The sequence below is a fragment of the Temnothorax curvispinosus genome, unplaced genomic scaffold (assembly GCF_003070985.1).
Source record: "Temnothorax curvispinosus isolate PA1 unplaced genomic scaffold, ASM307098v1 QBEX01010899.1, whole genome shotgun sequence".
Classification (NCBI taxonomy): domain Eukaryota; kingdom Metazoa; phylum Arthropoda; class Insecta; order Hymenoptera; family Formicidae; genus Temnothorax; species Temnothorax curvispinosus.
This window is the reverse complement of record NW_020220679.1, coordinates 179,265-191,603: the sequence shown is the minus strand read 5'-3', so window position 1 is coordinate 191,603 and position 12,339 is coordinate 179,265. Positions and strand designations below refer to the sequence as shown.

The 12,339-nt window shown below is 42.4% G+C and overlaps 1 protein-coding gene across 1 annotated transcript in view; it reads right to left on the bottom strand.

Moving 5' to 3' along the window:
- Positions 1-4,011, bottom strand: part of LOC112460858 — a 162,948-nt gene extending 158,937 nt beyond the window's left edge. Inside the window, exon 1 of the mRNA XM_025025766.1 lies at positions 3,516-4,011. The gene's annotated coding sequence lies outside the window, so the exon portion shown is untranslated. The remainder of the gene's footprint in view (positions 1-3,515) is intronic.
- Between the last annotated feature and the right edge of the window lie 8,328 nt (positions 4,012-12,339).

Genomic DNA, 12,339 nt, shown 5'->3' with positions numbered 1-12,339 from the left:
TTTATAAAAATATTTGATTATATTTACGTGCAAGATATTTACATAGGATAGTATACCCTGTATACATGATATTTGTAAAAATATTTGATTATATTTTCGTGCAAGATATTTGATATTAAGCAATTACAGGGATTCATACAAGGATAAAAAGTATTAAAGTGAAATAGTGATTATTTTTGTTCTTGATAATAAAATTGTATGACAAAATTCTAAAACAAATATTTGATATATTTATCGTTAAATTTCTTGATTACTATTCATATATTGAACACGATAACTAAATCATTCTGACTATAAGTCATGACAGATGAGATTTGCATAAGTGTCTCTATGTCTAAATATTGAGAATCTTACGCTCGGAAGTATTGCTCGAAAATATTGCTTATTTACGGTGTTAACGCTTGGGAAAGCTTCTCTCTGTAAACAGAAGATTTCCGTTTTTAAGACGAGCATTCTGTATCCCGCCGCTGGTCTTTCTGACGAAGGACTAAAAAGTAAACGAACACTTAATGAAAAGCACACGGAAAATATTTATATCCCCCGCGCGAAACTCTTTGCGAACTTCGAATCCATCGCCGAGCATTTCCCTCCGCGCCGGTACAGCGAGATAACTACAAAACTTTCGATGTTCAGCATTATTCAGTGTATCTTCCCGATTCGGTATTGATCACAATGCGCTGCGCGATTGTGAGAAACTGGGATCCGAGAAAGACACGATTCAATGCCATGCATTATCCACCGTCTTGCTGTGATATAAATAGTTTCTACCAGAAACTTTTATATATTTGATGCAAAATGCAAAAACATGTGATTTTATTCTCAAGTACGTTTAACTTTTTTATTGATTGTAAGAAATATTCCATCTTCTAAGTTTTAATAATAGAATCTCGTTTTATTATATGAAATAATTTATTTTCTATGTAAAATTGTTAAATTACGGGAAAGAAGCTTGTCACGTTAATTTTTTTTTTAACGAAAAATAGGTATCTTGAAATTTTCTTTCGTCTCTCGCAAAGAATAATACGTCTGTCCAGTTTCATTTTATTCTCTAAGACGCATCACGCAGAAATGTAGTCTCTGAGATTTTCCCTCCATTATTTTTGCACCGTGAAAATGTGTGAAATTGTGCGGGCAAACGTCACTGGAGACTGTCCTCAATTTGCGGCTCGCGTCAGCCACGCGTTGCGTAAAAATCTGTAATTATAGTTCGCTCCGAGAGAGTCGGGCTCGACGACGACGAAGCGCACTTCGGGGAACGCGGAGCTGGAGAGTAGTTTCGCCGGAGAGAAGGTTCTTGCGAGACCGAGAGTATACGGGGCCGTGGCAAACACATTATTTAACCGCGGAGCGCGCGAGACCCCGCGAGCCAACCCCTCGCGCGAGCATGCAGCAGCGGGTAAACTGAAAATTCCTTTTTGCTTTACAATTCATTATGTTTCATTACCGGCGCCGGCGGAGTAACTCATACCGGGCGCGAGTTATGTTTCCCCGTTTGCAACACCCCGGGCTCCGCGCGTCCTCGCGCGGTCGTTGTATCGCGGGATCTACCGTCGTTCGTTCGTTTTTCAGCCCCGGTGACCCTATTCCGTCGTCATCGTCGCCGTCCCCGGGAAGTAGAAGCGACGGCGACCGAGGAGGGGAGACGCGACAGCGGTGTACAAACGATCGCGGATGACAAAGAGTTTCAGGGCTTGGGGCCCGTCGCCTAGTTTTCCTAGGTCGGGCGGGTTGATTAATTTAATGGTCGCGGGGGCTGATTTCTCTCCCTCTTTCTCTCTCTCTTTCTCTTCCTCGCGCGCGCGCGCGCGCGCTCACGTTCCTTTATATCTCTCGTCGGTCTGTTAGCGCGAATCTCCGCCTCCGTGTCTTCGAACTTCGCCTTTCCGCGCGCACTTTCCGGTAAGCAACAAGTTGTCGCAAATCTGATTACTTGCTGGCACGTAAATAATGAAAAGCCCGGGAATCTTGTCCGAAAAGGAAAGCTTTGCATGAATTTGCAAGAGCGGCGCGTAATGCTTTTTTGCCGCCGATCGTTCCCGAGGAATATATCGCAGCGAGAGAGATTATCTTTCGCAACGTAAGGCTCTCTTCGAGAGCAAATTGAAAAGTGACATTTATTAATCGTTTATTTTAACGCAACCGCAGTATTTTCGTTATTTCCGTACATATTGGTTCTTGTCACGCTTCTCAAATTAACTTCTTTGTAGTTGAAATGAAACTTGTTAGGCGTATTATTTATTGGATATTTCATATATAATTCTACGGAAACTAAGTTCGCATGTACGACACATCTCGGTTAATTAGCTTTGGAGAATTAATAGCCGAGCGCTGAGGAATCTGAGACGGAGCCACGTTAGTATGTGTAGTGTGGAGAGCCGGAGCTTGGATTTAGGGTTCCAAACCGTGGTTAATGGAATCTCCCCTCGCCAAAATCTGAGCTGCGCATCGTGCGAATACGTAATAGTTACTGCGTAATAATAACCTTAACTCACGGGGTGTAACCGGAGTTACACAATGCCGGAGCTCGCATCGGACGCGGCAGGTATCAAATGTCATTGCCAGTTAATGAACCAGCCAATAAAAATTGATATATACGACAATAGGTATATTGAAATATCCTCAATATATCTTTTAAACAGTTCGAAAAAGGATTAAGCCGCTAAAGGATATCAAGATATAAATAGAATGTAAACAGGGTAAAAATTTATATGTGGTGATTCCAAACTTTTACTTACAATTACTGTCGTAGACCGTTAATTAATGTGTAATGTTCATATGTATTAATGTTAAAAAAGAGACTGTGATTGACATTTTTATCATTGGTATATAAGGTACTGAAGAAAATCACGCAATAGCGCGAAGCGCGCGACATTCTATCAGCTCGACGAATGGGGGAAAAAGTAGAAACTGCACGCACACCTCAGACACGGAAGCAGCGCAGTGGCGATCGCTAGCGATGCACCGGCGCGCGAAATTCTTTTTCCGTGAAAGGAGCGCCTTCGACCTCCCTGTTTACCAGCTCGACGTTGAGTGAACAATCGGTCAAAGGACTCGGAGCTTATTCGCGTAAAGGGTAGAAAAAGCACAAGTATTCCCGAAAACAAATTAGCCTTCAGCTAAATCACTTCCGTCCGTCGATGCATCCAAAAACTCAAAGGCATCTTGCGAAAGTGCCTCCCTTAACAAAATTCCGGCTCGGAGAGTGATCGATATACCAGGGAACGTGCTTTTCGTGCTTTAGACTCGAGAGACGCGGGATTCTGTTCCATAATAAACACGGTGTGCGAAAAGTTAGGATCAATCTCGCGAAAGCCGCACTTGTACTTTCAGTGATCACCGATCAAGTTCCAAAAATCACAATTAGCAGGGGGATTGCACTCTGATATACGAGTACCAGGCGATATTTTTGGAAACGTCTTACAAGAACCGTGCGCATCAAGCCATTCACAAGTCGAGAAATCTGCGCATTCGAGGTTTTGCAACGCGTATATATTAACTCTTCTCAGCCGTTTTACCTTTCCGACACCTTCGACGTCTCGCTCCCACCCTCCGTCTGCAACCCCTTTCTCTGCGGATTCCGGGCTGGCGCGGGGAGACGGTAAAGTGGGCAGAAATACTCGTGAAAACACCTCGCACACGTATATGTATCACACAGACATCGCAGGATCAAGATTTCGTCCTGGCGAATCGCGAAACGCGCGGGGGGGGGGGGGGGGAGAGGAATATCGAGCGACACAGGTGCCACGAAGTTACTTCCTTTCAATTTCTCCCCTTTTTCCCGGCCGATCGCGCTCGGGACTCGTGGAATCGGCCTCTCGGCCGAGGAGGCGCCGCGACGGCGACGGCGACGCGCACGAATTTGGTCACGAAGAGCGGGAGAGGTTCTCACGTTTCACGACGGCGCGCGGCGGGCCTCCTCGTCCACCGCGAATATCCCCCTTTTCGCCGGGCACGGGACCGATGCGCGACGTCGACGAGATGCGCAACCGACGGATACTCCTGACTCGAAGGTCGCCGCGATACTGCGAGCGACGAGCGCGGCCCGTACGCGGGCGCTCGCGGAGGAGCCGAGCGCCGAGCCTCGCGCGCATCCGCACGGATACGCGCCGCCTCACCCCGTTGTATGTCGGTCGGTGCTTCAAACTCGCGCGATCCCGATTCCACCGCGGGGACGCATTAATTTCGCGCTCATTTTCCCTGAGAAGCGCCGTTTATCGTTGGACCGAGGATCAGTCGAATCATCGACAACGAAAAAAGGGAGGGTTATCCTACACAAAGTTTTAATGCTACATAGATGTAAAAAGAATAGGCTTGCTGACATTATGTAACTAACAAGGGAACGTTTGGAACTGTCCCGATTTTGATATGTTTTGAATGAATTGTAGAGTAGCGAAAAATGACACACTATTTTTTTATCGGCTTCGAAGCAATTTTTAATTGTATTTTTGCGAAAATACCATTGAAGGGTGGGGGTATGTAAAAAAATATGATTTTAAAAAAAATCTAAATACACGGTTACAGAGATTGCTTAATACCGTAATCTTCTTGTCTATAATAAAACATTTTTTCATATACCTCACGGTTTCAGAGATATTCACTCGTAATCCAATTTGGAATTTCTCTCGAGGGGTTGTTTCAATCTCTAAATATGCTTCGATTTTTCGCTATTCTGCAATATATCCAGAGCCTATCAAAATTGGTGAAGGACAGTTCCCTTGTTTGATATAGACACAAATGGAAGGGTACAGGGGAAAAACGATCAATGTCTATCCGAAGTAATTTCGAGAAAAACGCAATTTTAAGTTTCAAGACATCCAGATATCTTAGGAAGCTATTGAAAAAGGTACTAGCAGTGAATATCGGAATGCATAGTGTTTACTTAGTGTTTACATTTTATGTTAGACTCTAATGGTTCTTTCCCATAAATACGTGAACCATGATCGTTTTTCTTCAGCACGGTACATCTTTCGGCCTTATTTCCAATGAATTGCAACAGTTCTTGAATCAAAACAGATAAGAATTATGAAAGTTCTTTGAAAATACCACAATATAGCATGATCAGATCAATTTCGACAAAAAAGGACTTTGATCGCTGTTTTCCTTCAAATATATCTTGCCGAAGATCGATTACTCCGATTACTCCGATCATCGGATGAAGCAATCAATCGATAAATAACCGGAGTGTGAATAAATGGATTATAAATAAATCATAATTCCGTTACGGGTAAAATAATATACATTTACGAATAAAGTAATTAACGTGGGGAAGAAAAGAGGATTTCATAAATCGCGCAGATCGCAAATTGTATATAGACGTGTCGTGGTCGACTGCGCAAACGTATTACAAATTCGATTAGTTTATTGCGCATTGTTAATCTCGTTATTAAACGTTCGTTTCTGTAATATAAGCTTTTGTTTTATTCCGCGAGTGTGGATAACCGCGATAGCAAAAAACGACGGTCGACCTCGGACGTAACATTTGATATTTAAGTGCGTCGCCACGAATGAATATGTAACACAATTAATCCTTCGGCTATATTGCGTATCGGAATGTCTGTTTTTATCTTTGCACGGTTCTTTTTCTTCTTGCTTACGTAAAAGCGAAGTCGTGAAAAAAAGGCACGAAATACTTTTCAGCAATGCAACGCCATTTTCCGTACTTATCCCCGAGTCTCGGAGAGTTTTACACACAAATAACCCTCCATATTGTCGGACGAAATATCTGCGAATAAAGTTTGCCGAAGGAGAGCGAAGGAAGTTTCAATGGAGAAAAAAAAGTGATTGATTTGCGTACTCGCGATGTAAACTCGCGAAGCTTTCTTTTGTTATCGACGGGATCGCGAAGTCATGAATTATTAAATCGTCAATGAGTAAAATGTTTCGGAATGTAAACGCGCGTCTCGACCATCGCGAGGGTACATTGAGTTTAATTTCGCCAATTGTTACAAGGCACTCTCAATTTTTCTTCTCGCCGAGTGGCGTAACCTTCGCTCCCGCATGTGTCAGCGCTTTGAAATTGTTTCGGTTTTTGTTCATTAGATAGTTGGCGACACGTTAATGCGTTCATTGGCACAGTGCAGAAGAAACAAGTATCGTTAAATGAAAATAATGAAAATGAAAACGTTCGAAAGCTTTTTTGCGACGACACAAAGTAACGCATATAAGCAGCTTTGGGTATAATATTTTTTTATTAACAGTCTGTTTGTTACAAATAATAAATGTAATTTTTCCGATACCGCGCTTATCGTGTTTTAATTTCGCGGCTTTGGACTGGAACACATTTTTCTAATATCGGAATATTTTGTATCTTTGGTCGTCGTATCTTGTCACGGCGACGTCCGCCGGAAAAATACAACTTCCCCGAATCGTAAACAACCGATTTTCACTCCAAAACTATTTTCTCACGCGCCGCGACTTGCGCCTCGTTTTTCCGCGGAGATTCGCTGGCGTTGCCGAACAAATGAATTCCGCTGCGAGCATCCACCTCAAACATGCGCGTATGTACATACAAGTTTGCAGTTTCTCTATTTGCATTTACAAACAAAAAATCCTTTCCGTCACGCAAATTCATCTGGTGTGAAGTGACAAAAGTGAATTAAAAAGTGAATTAAAGAATACAGTCGTGCAATTAGATACAGAATGAAGCCTCGTTATATGTATTAAAACAGTACTAAAAAATTCACGATTGATCATCGCCTCCGTGATCGTGATTAAAGGTGTCCAGTAAGTTAAAATCCAATCTTTTTAAGACTCTTGTTTGTTTGCTTTAGAATAAACTTCTCTATTAATTTACTTTTACGGAGCGAATCTAGCGAGTTTTCTTATCGGGACGGAGAGTGCTCCGTGTACTACTTTTAATTTGATGTCTTCGACAATCGCTCGACCGGTCGAACTCGATCTTCCTCGTTACGAACAATAATGATTAATGATAGTCCCTAGCGCGATCTTGCGCGCGTGATTCTGCGTCGAGGAAGGAAATGCAATTTACGACGGGGCAATAGACACACGTCGCATACCAAGGGAACGCCTGACTTATGAGAGGGGAACTAATTGTTAATTATGTCTGCCGGTAGATACACACACAGCTGGCAGGGTGGGGGGAGATGGGGATGGAAAAGGAACCCCGACGCATGTGTCCGGGATAGGGTTGGCACACACGCCGACACACACGTGCGCGCCACGCTGCCGCGAGCGAGGGTGGGCGAGAGTGGCTATATGAGGAAAGGGAAGACGGGAAGAGCGCGAAATGGCTGGGAAGGAAAGCTGTAATTCGACAAAGCTTCGTCATTACGGCACGTTTGTTCTTACCCCGGAGGAACTGCTCGTTCTCCTCTCCTGGCGCGAGTGCGGGATGAGGATCGATGCCGCAGGTCGAATAGCGTGAGACAAGAACAATCGACAAGGGGACGGAGGGAAAGCGTCGCTCAACGGAAACGACGCGACGCTGCCGCCATTGCATCGCTCTGACGCGATGCGATCGTTTTCCCCGAGAGCCACTTAACCGAAATTATCTGATCCGAACGGCGGTGAGCGAGATCGCTGTGCGATTGATCCTCGGGACTTGATCGGCGTGAAACACACAGCACAGCACTGATCCGTGGATGCGCCGCGTTTGCGGGATAGTGCTGCGATTCGAGACGCACGAAGCACGGTGAGAATACTTGAGATTAAAGTCGATCTCTTCGTATTTTCGAGCACGTCGGCACGAAATTAATATTAGTCAAAGCGCACAGGGGCGAAAAGCAGTGGTTTACAGACAAATAAATGTAGGATCTAATATTCTACAGTGACAATTTCGAGCAATATTAAGCAAGTCAACATGTTTTACGACTGAAGGTGGTAATTGATTTTTTACACGGTTAAAACTATACTTACTCATTTATTTTCAACTAGTCTTGTAATTAAATTGGAGAAGAAAATTTGGAATGTAAGGATCGATACGAATTTTGGGATAAATATTTTAATGCTTTCAAGTTAGTTATTAAATAAACGCAATTTTAAATTTGTTGCATTATATAATTTTTAATTTCATTATCGGAAAATCATTACGCCGTCTCGTTTATCAGAGTTTTAATTATCACACTCACTCTTACGAAAAAAGATCGTTAAACTATCTTGTGTGGCAAAATGAAAGATGGTACTTTACTGCGCGCTAGTTAACGACGGCCGCAAATAACATCAGCACGTTTCATGCATGCTAAATTAATGGAACGAGGCCATCTTCCCTAAAAATGCCCCACTAAATAACCGCCGTGACCTGACAATGTCAACAGAATATCGTTTTTATTTTCGGAACATTAGAGAATAGTTCTTCTATGTGCTTACAAAAATACGCGCCAACTCCGTCACGAGCGACGATATCGATTGCCAATATTATCAGGATAACACGCGATAAAACCACAACAGCGTTGCTCTACTTTAATAGAATAAATTATTAAAAACACATACCATAATACTAGCAATAAGAATTTGCGATAATGATTTATGATTATACAAATTAGATTTGTTTTATTACAAAATTATTAATTTTTTTTTATAATTTGGACGGCAGCCTTTTAATTCCTGACAAAATTGAATTAACTCAATATGTCTGTGATGCAGATTTGTTTTATGTAATAGTTATCGATTTGATGTGAAGTTTTTGAATCTATGATCATGTATTATGAGTGATGTCTGATAACAGTTGTCAAGCTTATACACCGTAAGTATAACTCATTCGTCATCTTTGATGAATTAGTGCATATCCTCTTAATTAAACGTCCACTCCGTAATACCCGTAATACCGGCCAGCTGCGGAGAACCCTCTCGTTACTCTCGTCCGCTTCTAACTATTCTTTATTTTGACGTCCCCGCGGAAAATTCAGATTACACGAAGTTAGCTCGCCGGCCGACAAAGAGGAGGAGGAAGAAGCCGCTCAGCTGCTCGGGAAAGAAAGGAGGACACGCCACCTCCGCGAGCAACGATTCGCGTGACTTCCGACCGGGCGCGGCGCGGCGGCGGCGGCGGCGGAGAGACGCACTTGAGCAGCTTGAGGAAAACTTTTGCATCTTTGCGATCCAATTCTCCTTTTCTTTTTCTTCCTTTTTTTCTCTCTTTTCTCCTTCCGTCTCCCCCCCCCCTGTCTTTCGCAAGATGGTAGTCAGTCATTCGGTCCCGTCTCATTAATTCTTTCCTGTCTTCCGGGAAAGTTGTATCTCGGATGTTTCTTACCCCTCTTTCAGAACTGCACCGCCTACATTTCTCTCGCTCGCTTGCTCTTTCTCTCTTCCTGTCCCCTCCCTGCCCCCCTCATTTTTCATTCGCCACCGCTTGGAGAAAAGTGCACTTTAGCCGTGTCACCTGTAGACAAAGATACAAAGGAATATGCCGTGCATTTGCGAATATCACGTAGCCGGGCCACCGGAATATTTCATATGCCGTGAGTGCATGTCGTTGCTCTTAGGTCCGTATTTATAACCGACGGCGCGCTTAGACCGAAAACACACGTGCGCGCGTCCCATTTTATATACGTGGACCATGCGGACAAACCCACGTCGATTCCGCGCATCACCGGATATCTCTTTCTCCATTCGCAGCGTTTCGGGGCGTTTCTATTCACAATCAGGTGTGGAAGACCGCGCGATGGCACGGAACGATTCCGCGGAACGAGACAGACAGGCGGACAGGTAAACTCTCAAGTTTCGTCGAAACCTATATCTCGTTAGGCTAATTAGACTGCTAACTCGCTCTCTCAATATCATCACGAAGTTGTGCGATAATAATACCGACATTTCTCGTGTGTGCGATGCGCGCGAACGAACATTTCATCCCCCGAATAAGATGGATCAATAAATATGTGATTCGAGATTATACGTACGCGAAAAGTAACGAGACATTCAGGAGGCAACGGTACGCAAAACTCCAGTAAGAAGGTTTTAAGCTCCCACACGTATGTTTACTGAAAATTGAATTTTCTATTTGATATCTGTGCCCCCCTCCCCTCCTCCGTTCATCTGGTTACGTTCTGCGAAAGCACTCTTTTACGTTGTCACCCGAAAGAAGGGACATTTAGCGACTTGCCCTTCGACGTTCCTCCCTCGCTCCGATTTCGTGGGTAATTGTTCAGAAAGCTATGCGACTGGGTTTTAAGTAAATCGGGAGAGGAGGAAGATAAGGTGGAGAGGCCATTCCGTCACGAACTCCGAAAGTAATTTATAGAAAATGGACATCGCGCTGGAGGGAAAGGCGAAAATAAAGCTTCCCGTTCGATTAAGGTTTCGAGATGAATACTATCGAACTTGCATTTATTTGCCGATTAATTCATACACTTACGTTTAATAATAATATGGGAACATACACACACATAAATATGAAAAACAACATTTTGCATACGATTATAGAAGATTAGAATCCAATTTTTTATTAATTAACATAGTATTATTAAAAAATCGCAAAAATATGATTTTTAAAATACAATGTATCGGCTATTAAATAAAAATTTAATAAGTGACGTCAATTGCTTATTTTCGAATATAACAATAAGATAATAATCTTACATTCTTTCTTAAAAGATGATGGTAACAGACGAAGTCCAAGTACATTTGTGTTTGTCTTTCTCCCTCTCCCTCTCCCTCTCTTTCTCTCTTTCATCTGTATTAATATATTTCTAACGTTGGTCGCAAAGAAATCACTCATAGGAACTGGAACACGGGTTATTTAGGCGCGAGATAAATTTCATCGAAGTTTATCACGGACTGGATGATGGGTCACTTTATCGAATTCTCGACGAATGATGGATCATCGGTCACGTCGCCAAATTCATCTCGAGCGTATTGCAGGATAGGCACTGAATTATCGATACACTTTGAGACACGCTCGGCTGCATTTTGCAATACATTCTCGATACAATGCTCGCGTATGATCGATGTTCCGGTATGTATGCTGCGAGATTGCATTGTTGATAAACTGGGATAATATGCAATGTTTGTCCTTCCGCGAACGCGCGTTATTACTTCATTCCTTGTAATATGCCGCACGAAATTTCTCCGAAATCTCATTTTATTAAACGTAGCGAGGTACATGCCGAAGATTCTCGAATATTCCGTATTAAGTTAACATTGTTTTCATTTTTAGTACATATACTTATAAAGTATGTACTTTTATATCAGGAAAGCGGACTAGCAAAGTACCGAGCCAACAAGCTAGGTATTCCGAATCGTTGAATACTTCCGAAATGTCAAAAATTCGTTGTTACCTAAATTCGTTGTTGCAGCATGTCACTGACAACGACAACTCCTCTCAAGTGTACTCCGATCGATATATCGGCTTTCGTGTCGGGGCATCTAAATATTTTCTCACGGGGACTACACTTCATATCGAGACATGTACGAACTTTCGACGAAACTGGTTCACACGACAAAACTCCAAACGCGAGCACTTTCGCTATCCTTTTGTACTTCCGATTTTTGAAGCTTAAGTACGTCGCTTTAAATCGTATGCATTGTCGTAAAGTTGATCCAGTACAGAGTGCAGTTCATTCAGTAGAGAGAGAGAGAGAGAGAGAGAGAGAGAGAGAGAGAGAGAGAGATACAATGAAAAAGGCATATGTTATTGCTGCATGCATGGATGCGAATAGCTGAGTGATTTATTCGCTCTGATGTAATTAAATATCGATGTACTCAACATTACGTTAAAGAGTTTTCATAAAACACTTACCATAAAAGAATATTACGCGTATTTAGTGTTTTATTTTTAACATGAGATTTCAATTTTTATTTGAGTGGATTTATATTCAAGTAATCTTATTCATTTTCGGTAAAATAATTTTACCTCACACGAGAGCGATCGGCGAAGTATATATAGACGGATATATCGCTTCCGCGGAATTTTCGATGTATTCTCTTAACAACATGAAATCAATGAATAATCTCCATTGTTTACAAAATCGATAGTTCACACTTTACGAGAGAATTAAAGAGTTTGTTGGATTTTACGCACTACTAGAAAAAATTCTGCTACGTACTTTCTGATTAATTAAATTGGATAATCTTAATGACCGTGTTGGTTCATTAAAGTAAACACTATTTTTTTATTCGGATACTTATAAAACATGTTGCAAAATTAACCACCTCATGAATTCTCCCCTTCTCCAATCTATTCCGAAGATGTCCTTTTCCCCCATGACATTTTTCATTTTCCTCTTTTTCTTCGCATCCTTCCTTATCTTCTTCTTCTCCTTCTTCTTTCACTTCGCCAACGGGACAAAGTCAATGTCAATGGCTTCTTCACCCTCCGGTTTTTCTTCCCTGCCTTTCAGATCCCCTTTCGCCGGGCCCATTCCGTCATAGTCGTCTCTTCAC